This window comes from Lepus europaeus, unplaced genomic scaffold, assembly GCF_033115175.1.
Source record: "Lepus europaeus isolate LE1 unplaced genomic scaffold, mLepTim1.pri SCAFFOLD_3_1, whole genome shotgun sequence".
In the NCBI taxonomy this organism is placed as follows: Eukaryota; Metazoa; Chordata; class Mammalia; order Lagomorpha; family Leporidae; genus Lepus; species Lepus europaeus.
In genome coordinates, this window is record NW_026909276.1 from 6,267,595 (window position 1) to 6,279,923 (window position 12,329).

Consider the following 12,329-nt stretch of genomic DNA (forward strand, 5'->3'; position numbering starts at 1 on the left):
AGGCAAGATTTCAACTACCCTCAATTCCACTCAGCTGTGTGGAATTACTTTCCACCTAAGTAAAAAAAAAAAAAAAGAGGGAGAGAACAATCTGGATGAGTCACTTTTTGCACAGCCTTAAACCTAAAGAATCAAGCAGAGCTCTCTGGCCACACCCATCACATCCTCTAATGATCCATCAAAGCAGACAGCCCACTTAGAGGCATAGTATAATGAGAAAAAAACACCACAGCAAAAAAAAAAAATTATCTCCAACATGCCAAACAACAAACATAGAAACCGAGGTAACAAGAGCAAGGAAGACACTATGATGCTCCCAAATGAGCAAGACACCCCAATCCAAGATTATGAAGATGAAGAGATAGAGGAAATGGAAGAAGCAGATCTCAAAAAATTGGTAAGAACATTAAGAAGTTCTCAAAAACAAATTTTTGAACTACAGAAATCCTTAATGGACAAGATAGAAAATCTCTCTCGTGAAAATTAAATATTAAGGAGGTATCAAAATGAAATGAAACAACTACTAGAACATGAAACTGAGATAGTGACAAAAAACCACAATGAAATGAAGAACTCAATAGATCAAATGACAAACACATTAGAGAGCCTTAAAAACAGAATGGGTGAAGCAGAAGAGAGAATATCGGACTTAGAAGACAGAGAACAGGAAAGGACAGAGTCAAACCAAAGAAAAGAAGAAGAAATTAGAAATCTAAAAAATATTGTCAGGAATCTACAGGATACTATTAAAAAACCCAACATTTGGGTTCTAGGAGTTCCTGAAGGCATGGAGAGGGAGAAAGGATTAGAAGGTCTTTTTAGTGAGATACTAGCAGAAAATTTCCCAGGTTTGGAGAAGGACAGAGACATCTTAGTACAGGAAGCTCATAGAACCCCTAGTAAACATGACCAAAAGAGATCCTCACCACGACACGCCGTAATGAAACTCACCACAGTGAAACATAAAGAAAAGATCCTAAAAGGTGCAAGAGAGAAACACCAGATTACACTCAGAGGATCTCCAATTAGACTCACAGCTGACTTCTCATCAGAAACCCTACAAGCTAGGAGAGAATGGCAAGATATAGCCCAGGTACTAAGAGAGAAAAACTGCCAGCCCAGAATATTATATCCTGCAAAGCTCTCATTTGTGAATGAAGGTGAAAGAAAGACCTTTCACAGCAAACAGAAATTGAGAGAATTTGTCACCACTCGTCCAGCCCTGCAAAAGATGCTTAAAGATGTGTTACATACAGAAACACAGAAACACGGTCACCAATATGAAAGAAGGTAAAGGAAGGAAACCTCACACCAAAAGATCACAGGAATCTCAAACAATATATTAGAAAATATATTTGGCAAATGACAGGGCAAAGTTACTCCTTCTCAATAGTCACATTGAATGTTAATGGCCTGAACTGCCCAGTTAAAAGACAAAGATTGGCTGATTGGGTTAAGGAACAAAACCCATCTTTTTGCTGCTTACAAGAAACTCATCCTTCCAACAATGATGCATATAGACTGAAAGTGAAAGGCTGGAAAAAGATATACCATGCCAACAGAAATGAAAAAAGAGCGGGCATAGCCATCTTAATATCGGACAACATAAACTTTACCACAAAAGCAGTTAGGAGAGACAAAGAGGGGCACTATATAGTGATTAAGGGATCCATTCAACAGGAAGATATAACGATTATCAACGTATATGCACCTAATTACAGGGCACCAGCTTACTTAAAAAACTTGTTAAGGGACTTAAAGGCAGACTTAAACACCAATACAATAGTACTGGGGGACTTCAATACACCACTCTCAGAGATAGACAGATCAACAGGACAGAAGATCAACAAGGAGACAGCAGATTTAAATGACACTATAGCCCAAATGGATCTAACAGATATCTACAGAACATTTCATCCTACATCTAAGGACTTTACATTCTTCTCAGCAGTACATGGAACCTTCTCTAGGATTGACCACATACTAGGCCATAAAGCAAGTCTCAGCAAATTCAAAAGAATTAGAATCATACCATGCAGCTTCTCAGACCACAAAGGAATGAAATTGGAAATTAGCAACTCGGGAATCCCTAGAGCACGTGCAAACACATGGAGATTGAACAACATACTCCTAAATGAACAATGAGTCATAGAAGAAATTAAAAGAGCAATCAAAAATTTTCTGGAAGTAAATGAATATAAAAGCACAACATACCAAAACCTCTGGGATACAACAAGAGCAGTGTTAAGAGGAAAGTTTATATCAATAGGTGCCTACATCAAGAAATTGGAAAGGCACCAAATAGATGACCTTTCAAGTCATCTCAACGATCTAGAAAATCTGCAGCAAACCAAACCCAAACCCAGTAGGAGAAGAGAAATAATTAAAATCAAGGAAGAAATCAACAGGATTGAATGCAAAATGACATTACAAAAATCAGCCAAACAAGGAGCTGGTTTTTTGAAAAAATAAACAAAATTGACACACCATTGGCCCAACTAACTAAAAAAAAGAAAAGACCCAAATCAATAGGATCAGAGATGAAACAGGAAACGTAACAACAGACACCACAGAAATAAAAAGAATCATCAGAAATTACTACAAGGACTTGTATGCCAGCAAACAGGGAAATCTATCAGAAATGGACAGATTCTTGGACATATACAACCTACCTAAATTGAGCCAGGAAGACATGGAAAACCTAAACAGACCCATAACTGACACAGAAATTGAAACATAATAAAGGCCCTCCCAACCAAGAAAAGCCCAGGACAAGATGGATTCACTGCTGAGTTCTACCAGACATTTAGAGAAGAACTAACTACAATACTTCTCAAACTATTCAAACCAATCAATAAAGAGGGAATGCTCCCAAATTCTTTCTATGAAGCCACCATCACCTTAATTCCTAAGCTGGAAAAAGATGCAACATTGAAAGAGAATTACAGACCAATATCCCTGATGAACATAGATGCAAAAATCCTCAATAAAATTCTGGCCAATAGAATGCAACAACACATCAGAAAGATCATCCACCCAGACCAAGTGGGATTTATCCCTGGTATGCAGGGATGGTTCAACATTCGCAAAACAATCAACGTAATACACTACATTAACAGACTGCAGAAGAAAAACCATATGATTCTCTCAATAGATGCAGAGAAAACATTTGATAAAATACAACACCCTTTCATGATGAAAACTCTAAGCAAGCTGGCTATGGAAGGAACTATCCTCAATACAATCAAAGCAATATATGAAAAACCCACGGCCAACATCCTATTGAATAGGGAAAAGTTGGAAGCATTTCCGCTGAGATCTGGTACCAGACAGGGATGCCCACTCTCACCACTGCTTTTCAATATAGTTCTGGAAGTTTTAGCCAGAGCTATTAGGCAAGAAAAAGAAATTAAAGGGATACAAATCGGGAAGGAAGAACTCAAACTATTCCTCTTTGCAGATGATATGATTCTTTATTTATGGACCCAAAGAACTCTACTAAGAGACTGCTGGAACTCATCGAAGAGTTTGGCAAAGTAGCACAATATAAAATCAATGCACAAAAATCAACAGCCTTTGTATACACAGGCAATGCCATGGCTGAGGAAGAACTTCTAAGATCAATCCCATTCACAATAGCTACAAAAACAATCAAATACCTTGGAATAAACTTAACAAAAGATGTTAAAGATCTCTACGATGCAAACTACAAAACCTTAGAGAAAGAAGTAGAAGAGGATACCAAAAAATGGAGAAATCTTCCATGCTCATGATTGGAAGAATCAATATCATCAAAATGTCCATTCTCCCAAAAGCAATTTATACATTCAATGCAATACCAATCAAGATACCAAAGATATTCTTCTCAGATCTGGGAAAAATGATGCTGAAATTCATATGGAGACACAGAAGACCTCGAATAGCCAAGGCAATCTTGTACAACAAAAATAAAGCTGGAGGCATCACAATACCAGATTTCAGGACATACTACAGGGCAGTTGTTATCAAAAAAACATGGTACTGGTACAGAAACAGATGGATAGACCAATGGAACAGAATAGAAACACCAGAAATCAATCCAAACATCTACAGCCAACTTATATTTGATCAAAGATCCAAATCTAATCCCTGGAATAAGGACAGCCTATTCAATAAATGGTGCTTTGAAAATTGGATTTCCATGTGCAGAAGCTTGAAGCAAGACCACTACCTTTCACCTTACACAAAAATTCACTCAACATGGATTAAAGACTTAAATCTATGACCTGAAACCATCAAATTATTAGAGAGCATTGGAGAAACCCTGCAAGATATAGGTACAGGAAAAGGTTTCTTGGAAAAGACCCCAGGAGCACAGGCAGTCAAAGCCAAAATTAACATTTGGGATTGCATCAAATTGAGAAGTTTCTGTACTTCAGAAGAAACAGTCAGGAAAGTGAAGAGGCAACCGACAGAATGGGAAAAAATATTTGCAAACTATACTGCAGATAAAGGGTTGATAACCAGAATCTACAAAGAAATCAAGAAAATCCACAACAACAAAACAAACAACCCACCTAAGAGATGGGTCAAGGACGTCAATAGACATTTTTCAAAAGAGGAAATCCAAATGGCCAACAGACACATGAAAAAATGTTCAAGATCACTAGCAGTCAGAGAAATGCAAATCAAAACCACAATGAGGTTCCATCTCTCCCCAGTGAGAATGGCTCACATTCAGAAATCTACCAACAGCAGATGCTGGAGAGGATGTGGGGAAAAAGGGACACTAACCCACTGTTGGTGGGAACGCAAACTGGTTAAGCCACTATGGAAGTCAGTCTGGAGATTCCTCAGAAACCTGAACATAACCCTACCATACAACTCATGACTAGAACCTAGATAATTGGAAATGAAAAAAAAAAACCTGCTGTTAAATTGGAAATGGCACAGGAAATTAATTAATTTAAAAAAAAATTATGTAGGATCTCTATCTTTAATGTGCTGTACACTGTTATTTAATGCTATAACTAGTACTCTAACGGTAGTTTTTTCACTTTGTGTTGCTATATGGGGCAAACTGTTGAAATCTTTACCTAATATATACTAAACTGATCTTCTGTATATAAAGAGAATTGAAAATGAATCTTGATGTGATTGGAAGGGGAGAGGGAGCGGGAAAGGGGAGGGTTGCGTGTGGGAGGGAAGTTATGGGAGGGGGGAAGCCATTGTAACACATAAGCTGTACTTTGGAAATTTATATTCATTAAATAAAAGTTTAATTAAAAAATTGATAAGAACATTAAGAAGTTCTCAAAAACAAATTCTTGAACTACAGAAATCCTTAATGGACAAGATAGAAAATCTGTCTCGTGAAAATGAAATATTAAGGATGAATCAAAATGAAATGAAACAACTAGTGGAACAAGAAACTGTGATAGTGACGAGAAATCATAATGAAATGAAGAATTCAATAGACCAAATGACAAACACATTAGAGAGCCTTAAAAACAGAATGGGTGAAGTAGAAGAGAGAATATCAGACTTAGAAGACAGAGAACAGGAAAGGAAACAGTCAAACCAAAGAAAAGAAGAAGAAATAAGAAATCTAAAAAATACTGTCAGGAATCTACAGGATACTATTAAAAAACCCAACATTCGGGTTGCAGGAGTTCCTGAAGGCATGGAGAGGGAGAGAGGATTAGAAGGCATTGTCAGTGAGATACCAGCAGAAAATTTCCCAGGTTTGGAGAAGGAAAGAGGCATCTTAGTACAGGATGCTTATAGAACCCCTAATAAACATGACCCAAAGAGATCCTCACTACGACATGTTGTAATCAAACTCACCACAGTGAAACATAAAGAAAAGATTCTAAAAGGTGCAAGAGAGAAATGTCAGATTACTCTTAGAGGATCTCCAATTAGACTCACAGCTGACTTCTCATCAGAAACCATACAAGCTAGAAGGGAATGGTGAGACATAACCCAGGTACTAAGAGAGAAAAACTGCCAGCCCAGAATATTATATCCTGCAAAGCTCTCATTTGTGAATGAAGGTGAAATTAAGACTTTTCTATGTCATTTCCAATTTAACACCAGGGTTTTTTTTTTTTTCATTTACAATATCTTAATACACAGAAGGTCGATTCAGTATATAATTAGTAAAGGTCTCATCAGTTTGTACCCACACAGAGACACAAAGTGTAAAAATACTGTTTCAGTACTAGTTATAGCATCACTGCACATTAGACAACACATTAAGGACAGATCCCACATAGGATGTAAGTACACAGTGACTTCTGTTGCTGACTTAACAATTTGACACTCCTCTTCATGGCATCAGTAAACTCCCTAGGCTCTAGTTATGAGTTGCCAGGGCTATGGAAGCCTTTGGAGTTCACTGACTTTGATCTTATTCCGCTAGGGTCATAGTCAAAGTGGAAGTTCTCTCCTCCCTTCAGAGAAAGGTACCTCCTTCTTTGATGGCCCCGTTCTTTCCACTGGGATCTCACTCACAGAGATCTTTCATTTAGGTCGTCTTCTTTTTTTTTTCTTTTCCATGGTATCTTGGCTTTCCATGCCTACAATACTCTCATGGGCTCTTCAGCCAGATCCAAATGACTTAAGGGCTGATTCTGAGGCCAGAGTGTTGTTTAGGACATCTGCCATTCTATGAGTCTGCTGTGTATCCCACTTCCCATGTTGGATCCTTCTTTCCCTTTTTGATTCTATCGGTTAATATTAGCAGACACTTGTCTTGTTTGTGTGAACCCTTTGATTCTTAGACCTATCAAAGCCATCGAATGTGAGCTGAAATTGATCACTTGGACTAGTGAGATGGCATTGGTACATGCCACCTTGATGGGATTGTATTGGAACCCCCTGGCACCTTTCTAACTCCATCATTTTGGGCAAGTCCCATTGAGCATGTCCCAAATTGTACATCTCCTCCCTCTCTTTTTCCACTCTGAAATTTAACAGGGATCACTTTTCAATTTTTTTAAAAAATATTATGTAGGATCTCTGTCTTCAATGTGCTGTACACTCTTATTTAATTTAATTTTTTTTCACTTTGTGTTGCTATATGGGGGCAAACTGTTGAAATCGTTACCTAATATATACTAAACTGATCTTTTGTATATAAAGATAATTGAAAATGAATCATGATGTGATTGGAAGGGGAGAGGGAGTGGGAAATGGGAGGGTTGTGGGTGGGAGGGAAGTTTAGGGAGGGGAAGCCATTGTAACACATAAGCTGTACTTTGGAAATTTATATTAATTCAATAAAAATTTAATTAAAAAAAGAAATTAAGACTTTTCAAAGCAAACAGAAACTGAAAGAATTTGTTGCCATTCATCCTGCCCTGCAAAAAATGCTTAAAGGTGTGTTACACACAGAAACACAGAAACATGGTCACCAATATGAAAGAAGATAAATGAAGGAAACCTCACAGCAAAAGATCACAGGAAGCTCAATTTCTCTTTGACATAGAATTAAACTCTGATGCTCTGTTAAAGCAATGTGTTAAAGTAATCTATTATGTTCTCTTGATGTCTGTTAAATTCTAATTGTTCAAAAACAGCTGAATTTTTATTAAGAGCTATGGGTTATTTAAATATGTGCTTATTTTCAAATATTTGAATAATCACCTTGTAACAAAGATCAAATTTGGTCTATGTTATATCATGATTTTAAGGAATCTTATTTCAACCAGATATTTTGGATTTTGAGCCTTCTTGGCTTTCTTGACAGGCATTCAAAAAATCAAAGTTTCAAACAATCTGGACTCTAAAATTTCCAGTAAATCTTGGACTTTGTTTTTTCCAGTTTGGGCCCAACTGAAAAAATGAAAGGACCTATGTCTCTCATCTTATAGAGACACCAACTAAGCAGGCTATTTGGATTATATTAGAAGTACTGTCAAGATGAGATGTGGTACCAAACTTTAAGTTTTTATAATGGAAAATGCTATTAATACAAATGTTTGAGAATTAAAACGTCTAATGATCTTGTGTTACTAGACATGATAGTAATCTTAATGAGAAAGCCCCAGAGGCCTAAAGGGTTAAATACTTGTAAAATCCTACAGCTGCTTCTAAAAATACTGTGAAGTAAGCAAGTGCCTCTTGTTGGTTGATGAGTTTATAATTTTAAACATGGCGACTTAAAGTCTTTTGTCATCCATAGTTATATATGATGTGCTGCTCATAAAACTAAAGCATTGTTGGTTCTGTGTTTAGCTGTCCTCCTATAGGTTCCTATGGACTTTTTCCAGCCACTTCTATTGTATTCAGTACTTTGGGATGGCTCTGTAAACAGATGAAGCCAATAATGTATTAACAGTACCAACTGAGTGAAAGTATGGTTACTAAAACATAAAATGTCAGGTTACTAAAAACAAAAAGCAATTCAAATCAATTGGTAATCTACAAAAAGAGTTAAAGATTTTAAAAGCTATTATTAAAATCGCTATATTGGTCTATTATGCTATGTTATATGTATGTACATATTGCATGTCCACATGGGGAAATTTTATTAAGAGTTTTATTTTAAATGGCTTATAAATAAGATTGTCCATAAATTTAAGCTGCTAAAATCAATCAAAGATACATTTTAATTTGTGTGACCTGAATCTGTGTATCATATGTTTTAAACTTGTTGGTAGAAAGAAACTAAAAACATTTTATATGGTTGTGCTTCAGTTTACTGGCTAAACAAACTACACCATGTTAGATATTTAAGAGGTGTTTTCAAATACATGATTCTTAAAATTTATAGAAGGCATTGGACCTTCTGGTAAATGTTTTCTTAAGTTGTTATATAATGGTTGAAACGGTTTGCTAAGTATTCATGTAATATTGCTATTGTCAGCAAGTGATCGAGGACTTGCTCCCTCATTTCTCTATTCTAAGCCCAATTTGTTCTTTCATTTCACTATTCTCCTCAAGGTAGGAAACTAATTCTATTATGAAGGAATCTGTAGGACGTACATTTTAATCTTTAGACCTTATAAAAGAGATGGCTAACATTTTTCTGTAATAGCATAGCCAAAATAAGAACTTAAATAATAAACTCATAGCTAGATTTATTTCGCCATCAGCGAAGTATACAGTAAGTAGAAAAAACCTCCCTTTCAGACCAAAGGGAAAGAACGTTTTTAAGTAAGAATATAATTTTCCTCATGGGCATTGTCTACCTTAGAAAAACTACTACAGAACATGCCTGTGACTATAGACTTGTAGTTCAGGCCACCGAAGATTAGAGATGGGACATGGGCACTCCCTTGACTTGCATCCTCTGGTCTGCTTTAACACAAACCTGGAGGAAAAGAAAGCTAGGCATCAGAAGCAATGGGTGGCAGGCCTATTAATGGCTGATCTGCACAGTGATCTGCCCTCAAGGAGACCCAACAGGCCAGTCCACTGCAGTGGCTTTCAATGTGGTAAGCCTGGGCTTCAGCAGATGTCAGCTTGTGAAGAGCCCTGGCAACTCTGCCAAGAGTTGGATCACTGGAAATGGACCTGCCCTGGAATCGAAGGATGCCCAGGTCAGAGCCACAGATCTTATTGGCTCTAAGCTGAAAAGCCCTTCACTCAGCCCAACTTCCAAAGTGACCCCTGCAGCTGAGGGGATGGTCAAGTAGGGTCAGCAACATTGCAGGCAGAACTGTAAATTTCTTGTTAGAGATGCCACCTGCCTTTACCTGGCCAGCTCTCCTCCCAGCCCAGCCAAGTAATGAAAGTCAACAGAGTGCCTTCCCCTAGGAGGTTCACACCTCCCTTAGGATGCACCCCATGTGAAGAGATAGATAAGTCTGGGACTCTTAACTTACAAGGCCTAAAGCCCAACAGATTATTATCAAGCCCCTTCTATCAGGTTCTATTTGCCTCTCAATCAGAAAACTTAATTGTAGCTTAGAAAGCACCTTTCTTAGCTCCTCTAATAATGACTCTGTCCTTTGTTCTAGACCCTGTCTAGTGCACTTGGGTCTCATTCCTTTGTAATTATAACCTCTACTCTACCACCAATGGCTCTACTCCCAACCTGTGTGTACTGATGGTCCTCTTCCCCACTTAATGCTGTATAATTGTTCAAACCTGGTAAATGCCACTCTTAGGATCATTGGTTACTATCCTCACTCTGTCTTTTATGACCTTGTCTAAATATGATCAGATTCAGCAAACTTGGAAGGCTTCCATAGCCTTGGCAACTCATGACAAGAGCCTAGGCTGGTTACTGGCGCCATAAACTAGAGTGTCAATTTGTTGGGTCAACAACAGGAGCCACTGTGCACTTGCTCCTCATGTGGGATCTCTGTCCTTAATGTGCTGTACATTTTGATTTAATGCTATAATTAGTACTCAAGCAGTATGTTTCACTTTGTGTTTCTATGTGGGTGCAAACTGTTGAAATCTTTATACTAAATTGATCTTCTGTATATAAAGAGAATTGCAAATGAATCTTGATGCAAATGGAAGGAGAGAGGGAGCGGTAGAGGGCAGGGTTGCGGATGGGAGGGAAGTTATGAGAGGGGGAAGCCATTGTAATCCATAAGCTGTACACTGGAAATTTATATTCATTAAATAAAAGTTAAAAATGTAAAATAAAATATATGAAAAACCCAAGCCATCATCCTATTGAATGGGGAAAAGTTGGAAGCATTTCCACTGAAATCTGGTACCAGACCGGGATGCCCACTCTCACCACTGCTTTTCAATATAGTTCTGGAAGTTTTAGCCAGAGCTATTAGGCAAGAAAAAGAAATTAAAGGGATACAAATGGGAAAGGAGGAACTCAAACTATCCCTCTTTGCAGATGATATGATTCTTTATTTAGGGGACACAAAGAACTCTACTAAGAGACTACTGGAACTCATTGAAGAGTTTGGCAAAGTAGCAGGATATAAAATCAATGCACAAAAATCAACACCTTTGTATGCACAGGCAATGCCACGGCTGAGGAAAAACTTCTAAGATCAATCCCATTCACAATAGCTACAAAAACAATCAAATACCCTGGAATAAACTTAACCAAACACGTTAAAGATCTCTACGATGAAAACTACAAAACCTTAGAGAAAGAAGTAGAAGAGGATACCAAAAAATGGAGAAATCTTCCATGCTCATGGACTGGAAGAATCAATATCATCAAAATGTCTATTCTCCCAAAAGCAATTTATACATTCAATGCAATACCAATCAAGATACCAAGACATTCTTCTCAGATCTGGAAAAAAATGATGCTGAAATTCATATGGAGACACAGAAGACCTCGAATAGCCAAAGCAATCTTGTGCAACAAAAACAAAGCTGGAGGCATCACAATACCAGATTTCAGGACATACTGCAGGGCAGTTGTTATCAAAACAACATGGTACTGGTACAGAAACAGATGGATAGACCAATGGAACAGAATAGAAACACCAGAAATCAATCCAAACATCTACAGCCAACTTATATTTGATCAAAGATCCAAAACTAATTCCTGGAATAAGGACAGCCTATTCAATAAATGGTGCTGGGAAAATTGGATTTCCACGTGCAGAAGCTTGAAGCAAGACCACTACCTTTCACCTTACACAAAAATTCACTCAACATGGATTAAAGACTTAAATCTATGACCTGAAACCATCAAATTATTAGAGAGCATTGGAGAAACCCTGCAAGATATAGGTACAGGAAAAGGTTTCTTGGAAAAGACCCCAGGAGCACAGGCAGTCAAAACCAAAATTAACATTCAGGATTGCATCAAATTGAGATGTTTCTGTACTTCAAAAGAAACAGTCAGGAAAGTGAAGAGGCAACCGTCAGAATGAGAAAAAATATTTGCAAACTATACTGCAGATAAAGGGTTGATAACCAGAATCTACAAAGAAATCAAGAAAATCCACAATAACAGAACAAACAACCCACTTAAGAGATGGGCCAAGGACCTCAATAGACATTTTTCAAAAGAGGAAATCCAAATGGCCAACAGACACATGAAAAAATGTTCAAGATCACTAGCAGTCAGAGAAATGCAAATCAAAACTACAATGAGGTTTCAACTCACCCCAGTGAGAATGGCTCACATCCAGAAATCTACCAACAGCAGATGCTGGAGAGGATGTGGGGAAAAAGGGACACTAACCCACTGTTGGTGGGAATGCAAACTGGTTAAGCCACTATGGAAGTCAGTCTGGAGATTCCTCAGAAACCTGAATATAACCCACCATACAACCCAGCCATCCCACTCCTTGGAATTTACCCAAGGGAACATAATTTGGAAAACAAAAAAGCTATCTGCACATTAATGTTTGTTGCAGCTCAATTCACAATAGCTAAGACCTGGAACCAACCCAAATGCCCAT